Genomic DNA, 11,771 nt, shown 5'->3' with positions numbered 1-11,771 from the left:
GGTTAGGTATCTGTTTGTTGTCTCTTCCTGCTTTAAGGATCTTCTCTATCTTTGGAATTTGCAAGTTTCACTATTAAATGTCGAGGTGTTGAACGGTTTTTATTGATTTTAGGGGGGTATCTTTCTATCTCCTGGGTCTGAATTCCTGTTTCCCTTCCCAAGTTAGGGAAGTTCTCAGCTATGATTTCTTCAAATACAGTTTCTGGTCCTCTATTTCTGCACCCTCTGGAACCCCAATTAAATGTAGATTTTTTTTCCTTCTGAGGCTGTCGTTTATTTCCCTTAACCTCTCCTCATGATCTTTTAACTGTTTTTATCTTTTTTCCTCAGTTTTCTTCCTTGCCATCAACTTGTCTTCTATATCACTCACTTGTTCTTCTATCTTGTTATCCCTCATCGTTAGGACCTCCAGTTTGGGTTGCATCTCATTTAACTGATGTTTAAGTTCGGCCTGAGTAGATCTAAATTTTGCAGTCATGAAGTCTCTTGAATCCTTTATGCTTTTTTCTAGAGCCACCAGTATCTTTATCATTGTGCTTCTAAATTGGCTTTCTGACATTGAATTGTAATCCAAATTTTGTAACTCTGTGGGAGAGAGGACTGTTTCTTTTTTCTTTCTTTCTTCTTTTTTTTTTTTTTTTGGCTTGCAGTCTGTACTTGAGTAGTGTTTATTTAGTGGACTTTGGTAAAGCCCTTTATACATATCATTAATCTCTTCACAGTACACTTTTAATGATGGTCCAGTAATCTAAAAAAAAATGACCTACTTTAAAGACTAACCAATAAATTAAACAAAATAAAACCCGCACAACTCCCCCACCCTCATCCCCCAAGACTAGCAGTCGTGAGTTGTATTTATCTTGAACCTAATGTTTTAAAAATAGCTCTGATTCTCCAATCATCGCATCCCACCCCACCCTATGTATGCAGCAATAGTAACCAATTAATTATTTTATTCTACCGTCCCCAAATTAATCCAGTGTTCTGTAGCTTTTTTAAATACAGACTGGGAAAGTGTTACAAGCTTTTTAAAAAGGCATATTCTTCTATATCAAGAATAACATTTAAACCAATCAATAAAAGCATTTGACAAGACATTAAATTACCATCGGCACCAGTTGTTTCAAGTTGGGATCTCTATTCCAATATCTTACATTCATAACATTATTGAGGTAGTTAAAATACTGAAAATTGGACTCCAGGTGCTGGGTTCTGAATGTGAATGTGAAAGATATATTCTCTTTTGAACCCACTTTCCTCCAAATAATTCAAACTTTCTTGAGGTAAGAACTACCAAAATCCAATTAGCAGCCTTTTGTAAAGAGGAAAAGTGATGATACTTTCAGAAACCAATTTTCAAGCTTGAAAACTGCCATGAGTGTGTTCTTACCTGAGTGGGTTTTTTTTTCTTAGCTACCAGACTCATAAATCCACATCATGCCCTATGTACTCTAATTATAAAGATTACCATTCTTTTAAGGAAAGGACATTCTCTAGGAATTCATGCAAGCAGAAGGCACCCACCCACATTTATCCACTGGAGCCATCTGGATCAGTCCACTACTGCATTGAGTCCCTTCCCTTCTAACAAAAGCCATTGTCGTGATTATGGAGACTCCTGCTGCATATCCACAACATCTATACGATAAGTTTTTCTTCAAATGCATATTGTGGCAGACACATACCTGCCATGCAGTTTCCCTTCTATTCAAGTGCTATCTTTAAAAAAAAACACAACAAAAAGACACACCTTAATAATTTTTAAATCAGAAAGCTTCCCTCCAACAAATCTCTTCTCCCACAGATAAGAACACAACCTGTAGTTTCAGTTATTACAATGCTTGCTTTCTTTCTACTTTTTATTCCCTCTGAACTCTTCCTCCCAAATTCCCCTTGCTGTAATGACTTATTTTTTTATAATAAATTTATTTTTTATTGGTGTTCAATTTGCCAACATGCAGAATAACACCCAAGCTCATCCCGTCAAGTGCCCCCCTCATTGCCTGTCACCCATTCACCCCCACCCCCCGCCCTCCTCCACTTCCACCACCCCTAGTTCGTTTCCCAGAGTTAGGAGTCTTTATGTTCTGTCTCCCTTTCTGATATTTCCCACACACTTCTTCTCCCTTCCCTTATATTCCCTTTCACTAGTAGTTATATTCCCCAAATGAATGAGAATATATAATGTTTGTCCTTCTCTGATTGACTTACTTCACTCAGCATAATACCCTACAGTTCCATCCATGTTGAAGCAAATGGTGGGTATTTGTCGTTTCTAATGGCTGAGTAATATTCCATTGTATACATAAACAACATCTTCCTTATCCATTCATCTTTTGATGGACACCGAGGCTCCTTCCACAGTTTGGCTATTGTGGACATTGCTGCTAGAAACATTGGGGTCTTTTCTGATTCCACACAAATCTTAAAATAATTTGTTCAACTCTGAAGAAAGTCCATGGTATTTTGATAGGGATTGCATTAAACGTGTAAATTGCCCTGGGTAACATTGACATTTTCACAATATTAATTCTGCCAATCCATGAGCATGGAATATTTTTCCATCTCTTTGTGTCTTCCTCAATTTCTTTCAGAAGGGTTCTATAGTTTTTAGGGTATAGATCCTTTACCTCTTTGGTTATGTTTATTCCTAGGTATCTTATGCTTTTGGGTGCAATTGTAAATGGGATTGACTCCTTAATTTCTCTTTCTTCAGTCTCATTGTTAGTGTATAAAAATGCCACTGACTTCTGGGCATTGATTTTGTATCCTGCCACACTGCCAAATTGCTGTATGAGTTCTAGCAATCTTGGGGTGGAGGATTTTGGGTTTTCTATGTAGAGTATCATGTCATCGGCGAAGAGGGAGAGTTTGACTTCTTCTTTGCCAATTTGAATGCCTTTAATGTCTTTTTGTTGTCTGATTGCTGAGGCTAGGACTTCCAGTACTCTGTTGAATAGCAGTGGTGAGACGTGGACATCCCTGTCTTGTTCCTGATCTTAGGGGAAAGGCTCCCAGTGCTTCCCCATTGAGAATTATATTTGCTGTGGGCTTTTTGTAGATGACTTTTAAGATGTCGAGGAACGTTCCCTCGATCCCTACACTCTGAAGAGTTTTGATCAGGAATGGTGCTGTATTTTGTCAAATGCTTTCTCTGCATCTAATGAGAGGATCATATGGTTCTTGGTTTTTCTGTGCTGATTGTTTTATGATGTGAACCGTGTCCCAGGGATAAATCCTACTTGGTCATGATGAATAATTTCCTTAATGTACTATTGGATCCTATTGGCTAGTATCTTGTTGAGAATTTTTGCATCCATGTTTATCAGGGATATTGGTCTGTAATTCTCCTTTTTGGTGGGGTCCTTGTCTGGTTTTGGAATTAAGGTGATGCTGGCCTCATAGAACGAATTTGGAAGTACTCCGTCTCTTTCTATCTTTCCAAACAGCTTTAGTAGAATAGGTATGATTTCTTCTTTAAACGTTTGATAGAATTCCCCTGGGAAGCCATCTGGCCCTGGACTCTTGTGTCTTGGGAGGTTTTTGATGACTGCTTCAATTTCCTCCCTGGTTATTAGCCTGTTCGGATTTTCTATTTCTTCCTCTTCCAGTTTTGGTAGTTTGTGGCTTTCCAGAAATGCGTCCATTTCTTATAGATAGCCTAAATTATTGGCGTAGAGCTGTTCATAATATGTTTCTAAAATCTTTTGTATTTCCTTGGTGTTGGTAGTGATCTATCCTTTCTCATTCATGATTTTATTAATTTGAGTGTTCTCTCTCTTTTTTAATAAGGCTGGCAAATGGTTTATCTATCTTATTAATTCTTTCAAAGAACCAACTCCTGGTTCTATTGATCTGTTCCACAGTTCTTCTGGTCTCAATTTCGTTGAGTTCTGCTCGAATCTTTAATTAACTCTCTTCTTCTGCTGGGTGTAGGATCTATTTGCTGCTTTTTCTCTAGCTCCTTTAGGTGTAAGGTTAGCTTTTGTATTTGAGTTCTTTCCAGTTTTTGAATGGATGCTTGTATTGCGATGTATTTCCCCCTCAGGACTGCTTTTGCTGCATCCCAAAGATTTTGAACAGTTGTATCTTCATTCTCATTAGTTTCCATGAATCTTTTAAATTCTTCCTTAATTTCCTGGTTGACCCTTTCATCTTTTAGCAGGATGGTCCTTAACCTCCACGTGTTTGAAGTCCTTCCAAACTTCTTCTTGTGATTTAGTTGTAATTTCAAAGCATTATGGTCTGAGAATATGCAGGGCACAATCCCAATCTTTTGGTATCAGCTAAGACCTGATTTGTGACCCAGTATGTGGTCTATTCTGGAGAAAGTTCCATGTGCACTTGAGAAGAATGTGTATTCAGTTGAGTTTGGATGTAAAGTTCTGTAGATATCTGTGAAATCCATCTGGTCCAGTGTATCATTTAAAGCTCTCGTTTCTTTGGAGATGTTGTGCTTAGAAGACCTATCGAGTGTAGAAAGCGCTAGATTGAAGTCACCAAGTATAAGTGTACTATTATTTATGTATGTCTTATCTTTGGTTAATAATTGATTGATATATTTGGCAGCTCCCACATTCGGGGCATATATATTGAGGATTGTTAAGTCCTCTTGCTGGATAGATCCTTTAAGTATGATATAGTGTCCCTCTTCATCTCTCACTACAGTCTTCAGGGTAAATTTTAGTTTATCTGATATAAGGATGGCTGCCCCTGCTTTCTTTTGAGGACCATTTGAATGGTAAATGGTTCTCCAACCTTTTATTTTCAGGTTGTAGGTGTCCTTCTGTCTAAAATGAGTCTCTTGTAGACAGCAAATAGATGGGTCCTGCTTTTTTATCCAGTCTGAAACCCTGCGCCTTTTGATGGGGTCATTAAGCCCGTTCACGTTCAGAGTTACTATGAAGATATGAGTTTAGTGTCATCATGATATCTATTCAGTCCTTGTTTTTGTGGATTGTTCCACTGAACTTCTTCTTAAAGGGGAATTTTAAGAGTCCCCCTTAAAATTTCTTGCAGAGCTGGTTTGGAGGTCACATATTCTTTCAGTTCCTGCCTGTCTTGGAAGCTCTTTATCTCTCCTTCCATTTTGAATGAGAGCCTTGCTGGATAAAGTATTCTTGGTTGCATGTTCTTCTCATTTAGGACCCTGAATATATCCTGCCAGCCCTTTCTGGCCTGCCAGGTCTCTGTGGAGAGGTCTGCTGTTACCCTAATATTCTCCCCATGAAAGTCAGGGACTTCTTGTCTCTTGCTGCTTTAAGGATCTTCTCTTTATCTTTGGAATTTGCAAGCTTCACTATTAGATGTCGAGGTGTTGAACGGTTTTTATTGATTTTAGGGGGGATCTCTCTATTTCCTGGATCTGAATGCCTGTTTCCCTTCCCAGATTTGGAATGTTTTCAGCTAGGATTTGTTCAAATACATATTCTGGCCCTCTGTCCCTTTTGGCGCCCTCGGGAACCCCAATTAAACGTAGGTTTTTCTTCCTTAGGCTGTCATTTATTTCCCTTAATCTGTCTTCATGGTCTTTTAAGTGTCTGTCTCTTTTTTCCTCAGTTTCCCTCTTTGCCATCAACTTGTCTTCTATGTCACTCACTCGTTCTTCCACCTCGTTAACCCTCGTCGTTAGGACTTCTAGTTTGGATTGCATCTCATTCAATTGATTTTTAATTTCTGCCTGATTGGATCTAAATTCTGCAGTCATGAAGTCTCGTGAGTCCTTAATGCTTTTTTCTAGAGCCACCAGTAGCTGTATAATAGTGCTTCTGAATTGGCTTTCTGACATTGAATTTAATCCAGATTTTGTAACTCTGTGGGAGAGAGGGCTGTTTTCTGATTCTTTCTTTTCAGGTGAGGTTTTCCTTCTAGTCATTTTGCTCAGTGCGAGTGGCCAAAATCAAGTTGTATTGGGAAAAGGAGAGAAAGAGAGAGAGAAAGAGGAAAGAAAAGAGAAAAAGAAAAAGGAAAAAAAAAGAAAAAGAGAAGAAAAAGAGAAAGAAAAAGAAAGAAAGGTGAAAAAAAGGGGGTGGGGGAAGCAATCAGAAATCAAAAAGAAAAGAAAAAAGAAAAAAAAACAAAAACTCGGGGGAGTATCTTCTGATTCTGTAGACTTTAAGTCCCTTGACTTCCCTGGAACTGGTCCGTCCAGCTGGTCTTCTGGGGGAGGGGCCTGCTGTGCTGATTTTCAGGTGTTAGCACTTGGGGGAGCTGCTCTGCCCCTGCCTGCTGCAGGGCTCAGCTGGGGTTGTTTACCCCGTGAGGCCCCAGGAGGAACAGCCGCAGTTGCTATGGCAACTCTGGAAGCCTGGATTCAGCCTCCGCAGGAACTACGGGACTCTCAGTCTGCAGGGCCTGGAGGCTCCGGGCGGGGCCGCTGATCTGCTCAGCTCGGGGCAGGAGCGTCCTTGCTGTCCTGGGCCCTCCCGGCCTCTGCCTGTCCCGGGGGAGGCCGGATCCTGGGCTGTGTCCCGGCGCCCTGTGCTCCGGGGCCTGCGCTGTTGGATTCGCGCTCCCGGACCCGCAGCCCCCTCCGCGGAGCCGCCGCCCGAGCCCCTCCGAGCTGCTCCGGGTCCAGCGGGCTGCGCTGCAGCCCTTAGGGAGCTCGGCGCACTCTCCCGGGGCGCAGGTGTCTGTTAGTGTCCCAGGGAGCCCGAGGGCATCCCCGCCCTCCTGGGTCCTGCTCCAACTCCCTGCGAGCCCTTTTCCGCCCGGGGAAGGTTGGTGCAGCTCCTGCTCCTCCGGGACGGGGCTTTCCTGTCCTGGGGACACTCGCCCCGGCCTCAGCCCGGCTCCTCGCGGGGCCCCTCCCCCTCGGAGGCCTTTTGTTTCTTTATTCTCTTTTCCCCCGTCTTCCTACCTTGATAGAAGCGCGAACTCTTCTCACTGTAGCAGTCCAGCTGGTCTCTCTTTAAATCTCAGGCCGAATTCGTAGATTTTCAGGATGATTTGAAGGTTATCTAGGTAATTTGGTGGGGACAGGTGATGTGGGGACCCTACTCTTCCGCCATCTTGCTGAATTCCCTGTAATGACTTCTTATTGCGTCTTTCACTCATTACCCACACAGTGAAATGTCCCAGGGCAGTTCTGGGGTCAATATATGCAAGTGGCCTTTGCCTGATACACAGACTGGCTGGATTGCAAGGCTGCTTATAGAACTTGTCCTCCATGGAACAAAGTGCTGCTCTAGCACAACCTGAGAACTACCCTGGCCACATTCCACTTAAACCCACAGGACTTTATTCTAGTACTGACATTTTACAGTTATGCCTTCCTTGAAAAAACTTTGAGTGTAATATCAAATCTGAGTAGAAATCATTGATTTCACTGTGAAATGCAAAACCTATGTATGGATTATGAGTGATAGGAACCACTTCATTCATTCTAAGGTACAATTATATTCTCAGTTGAAAACACATCCTAGCAGGTGTATTTTAACCTATGTTATACAGGTAGTTCATACTATAACATTCCCAAAGCATGTTGCATTACAGTTAAATGTTTCCAAGTGGTACAAATTCCCTGAGTTAAATGTATTTTAATCCTAAAGATTTGAGGTTGATCACTTAGGGTGAAAAAAACAATGAAAATTTATGACCATGATTTGAAGAGATCTACTCCACCCTTAATTTTAGTACATAAATACAGATACCTACATACTGTGATAGGAAGTTATAATTCATCTAAAAATTTTTTTACTGCACAGATTGGTATAGCATAGCAATTCATGAGTTTAAAATTAGTCAACAATTCATTTGTAGATCAAAAACGTAACTCAAAACTGCAGAATTAAAAAGAAAAAAAAGGCCTCTTCAAAAATTAATACTGTAACTTTCCTTCATAAAAAGACGATTTGGCAAGTCCACAGATAAACATTAGTTTCTGATGTATAAGAGAACATTAGGCCCAGAGCCCATCACGGGTCAAATCTCAAAATGGCTATTTAGAGTCTGTCCAAATTTTCTATTGTATTGAATATTTTTTAAATATTTGGACCATCAGCCAGGGCTTAAAATTTTTGTCACACAGGGATGTGTTTTAACAGGATTTGATATACATACTGTTAAAGTGTTTGCAGTGTTTGTTCAGTCCTCCCAGGTATTCATGGTGCACTGAAAGGGAAATTCTGTCTTCCTGATGCTGGTATCTGACGAGTTCTGATGCAATCTGAATCCCTTTCCTTTTTGAAGAGAAGTTTACAAAAAGCTTTCCCCAGAGCTTCAAGTCACAGAACAGTCTGGGTCAGGAATTATCTTCACATAAAATCACCTTTCAAAGCATGGAGTAATGCAAGGGTAATGTTCATTTATCTGATAACTCTGGTTTGAATGAAACATTCAGACAGGGCTTCACTTCTACTGGTATTGCCAGTGACATCCCAACACCAGTCTGCACATGCCCGAGGCCCTGAACACTGGTTTGGAAGCCAGAAGGACACGTCTGTAGTGTGTAAGATGAGGTGTGTGTGGTAGATCCAATCTGCTGGCAGCTCGGCTGTTCTGCTACAGGATGGCAGTACTGCAGTGAGGTGTGGTGGATCTGATGGAGATAGTGGGGCTGCTGAAAGTGAACCAGCCATGAGGGCTGGGAGGCTGACTGCAGCACACTCAGCTGCGCTGGCTGGGACCCTGCCTGTCCTCTCTGTTTGTTGGCCTCTTTCACATCGTTATCATGTGCGATCAATAGCCGTTCAATGCACTGCACTAAAAAAATCCCAGGAGTAAGCAGTAAGACGATGCAGTCTTGTGGGCCACGTTGGAGAAAGACGAAGTATAATCCTTGAAGAAGCCACACATGCAGCAGCTACTAAAGAAGGTGCATAATTTAGAAAGGCATAATCTTGCAAAGATACTTCCAGGAAATAATCTGCATACTTGGCCGTGTAGAGTTTCATTTTTTCCAAGCAAATTATCGGCCAGCCATCATGAAGATCTGTTTCGTGTACTGCTTCAGATAGATAATACTCCATGAAATGAGCAGCTGTTGGAAGGCAGAGGTTCCACTGAAAGGTTTCTAATAATAACAGTTCCATATGTAGCAATTATTGCTTTGTTAATACTAGATTCATATTAGTCATACAACCCAGGCTGTTGAGCTGTTCCAGCTTAGGCACGCTATCTTCTTTTTCTTCAGATTTACTTTCTTTTTTTTTAAATTGTTATTTATTTATGATAGTCACAGAGAGAAAGAGAGAGAGAGAGAGAGAGAGAGAGAGAGAGAGAGAGGCAGAGACATAGGCAGAGGGAGAAGCAGGCTCCATGCACCGGGAGCCCGATGTGGGATTCGATCCTGGGTCTCCAGGATCACGCCCTGGGCCAAAGGCAGGCGCTAAACCGCTGCGCCGCCCAGGGATCCCCAGATTTACTTTCTAAAAGCAGACAGGAAAGTACAACTAAATGCAGGTGCTGGGTAGAGATGTCATATCGATCCATAAATAAGTCCAGCAAATAGCAAGATGTCGGGCAGAAGGGCAGAGGGTGAAGCAATTGCTCACAATGGCAATCAAGTCAGCAAAATACCTTCTGAGACTTAGTTGAGGGGACTGGCCTTTGTAGGAAGGCAACTTCAGCTCCTTGTATCGAAGCGCTTGATGAATGTCGGCGGCCAGCTGTCCCCGCCACCTCCAGCTCCATGGGACCGGGCGGCACGCCTGGCCGGACACGGCAACTTCAGTCCAGAACTGCGCGGCCCTCACAGCCCCAGCCCCGCTGGCATGCGAGGGAAGCCCGCCCGGCTCATGATGCGGACAGTCGGCCGCGAAGCACCGGCCTCAGCTTGGGCCCAGCGCCAGGGCACTGGCGCTGCCGGTTGTGAAAGGACCGGCAGGCGGCTCCACGTACAAAGCCAGCGCCGAGAGTACTGTTTCTGATTCTTTCTTTTGTGGGGAGTTTTTCCTTCTAGTCATTTTGCTCAGTGCAGAGTGGCCAAAAACAAGTTGTACTGGAAAAAGCAGAAAAAAAGAGGAAAAAAGGGGGGGGGTGACAAACAGAAAACAAAAAACAAGGGGGAATATCCTCTGATTCTATATACTGTAAATCCCTCGACTTCCCCTGGAACTTTCCAGCACTGCTTGGTCAATAACTTGCTTTTCCCCTGTCTTTCCAGCTGGTCTTCTAAGGGAGGGGCCTGCTGTGCTGATTCTCAGGTGTGTGCACCTGGGGGAGCTGTCCAGCCCCCTTGCCAAGTGCACAGCTCAGTGGGAGCTGTTTATCCTTTGAGGCCCCTGCTTAGTCCCAGGTACAAGGTGACACCAGGAGGAACAACAGTGGCAGCGGCCAGCTCTCCTGCTCTAGAGTCAGCTCTCGCAGTAACTACCGCAGCTCCCAGTCTGCAGGGGCCTGGATGCCCCGGGTGCCGATCTGCAGAGCTTGGGGCCGCCCGGCAGCAAGAGCATCCTCGCTGTCCTGGGCCCTCCTGGCCTCTGCCTGTCCTGGGGGGAGTGCAGGATCTTGGGCTGTGTCCCCAAGCACCCTTGACTCCGGGGCCTGCACTGCTGGAATCGTGCTCCTGGAGCTGCACAGCCCCCGCCGCATGGAGCCACTACCTGAACCACTGCCTGAGCTGCTCCCGGGGCCCTGCCAGGCATGCACTCCAGCCCTTTAGGGAGCTGGACCCCTGGTGTGTGGCACGCTCTCCCCCAGGGCACAGTTCCTCTGTTAGTGCCCCTGGGAGCCTGAGGGCATCCCTCCCCCTCCTGGGATCCTGCCCAAGTTCCCTGGAGCGCCTTTCTGTGAGGGAAGATTGGTAACATTTCTGCTTCTCTGGGACTGGGCTTTTCTGTCCTGGGGGCACTCTCCGAGAGGCCTTAGCCTGGCTCCTCGCGGGGTCCCTCCCCCTTGGATGCTTTTTTATTTCTTTATTTTTTTCTGTCTTCCTACCTTGATAGAAGCGCGAACTCTTCTCACTGTAGCATTCCAGCTGTTCTCTCTTTAAATCTCAGGATGAATTTGTAGGTTTTCAGGATGATTTGAAACTTATCTAGGTAAGTTGGTGAGGACAGGGACTTGGGGACCCTACTCTTCCGCCATCTTGCCCCCTAATACTTTTTTGATGGTCTTGAAGATGTCTGTCATATAGGGCCACTAGCAAGCATTTGAAGACTATTCGTTTAGTTGGCCACAAAGACTGTGGATCTGAGCTACCCTACCATAAAATCTAGAGGCAAGAATTTGCCCCAGACCTATCTTATAAGAGGAGGGTGAAGGGAACAAGTCTGTGTAACTTCCTGGCCTGTATCAGCTAATGTGCTGATAGCTGCATGTGCAGGCCCTCATTTCATCTTCACAATTACTATGAAGGTGGTAAGTAGATTAATCCCCTTTTATAGGGGAGAAAACTGACTCATATAGAAAAAGTGGCTTGGCCCAAGAGAACATGGTAAGGTACAAAGCTAGAGCCTAGGCTCAGGTTGGACCAAGTTAATTGTAGATTAAGGAAGGGATTATGTTTGAAAAATATGGAGATAAAAGCAAAATGGGGTCCTAGATGTATGTATCTATATCAAACATAAATTGAATATGAGTTAACTGTGGTTTGAAGAGAAATGGAAGGTATGTATGGTGATGTGTGGGAAGCAATTCAGGAATTTCCTTAGAGGTTTTAAAACTAATGTTTCTTCGTTCACTATCCACTTACTCTTAGAATCTTAACCTCACTCTCTATTCACATATCTGTTAAGGGTTTAGATGTGGCTTTGCATCTGTTTAAATTAAATGTGTTAATAGCTTTACAGTATAATTTTGAAAGTAATTTTGCAGATATCTTGTCTCTC

At 43.4% G+C, this 11,771-nt stretch overlaps 1 pseudogene; it reads right to left on the bottom strand.

Moving 5' to 3' along the window:
• Positions 1-8,265: 8,265 nt before the first annotated feature.
• On the bottom strand, positions 8,266-11,028 carry LOC129517950 (cyclin-J-like; annotated as a pseudogene).
• Between the last annotated feature and the right edge of the window lie 743 nt (positions 11,029-11,771).

Source organism: Nyctereutes procyonoides, unplaced genomic scaffold (genome assembly GCF_905146905.1).
Source record: "Nyctereutes procyonoides isolate TBG_1078 unplaced genomic scaffold, NYPRO_anot_genome, whole genome shotgun sequence".
Classification (NCBI taxonomy): domain Eukaryota; kingdom Metazoa; phylum Chordata; class Mammalia; order Carnivora; family Canidae; genus Nyctereutes; species Nyctereutes procyonoides.
This window is presented reverse-complemented; position numbering and strand designations above follow the sequence as displayed.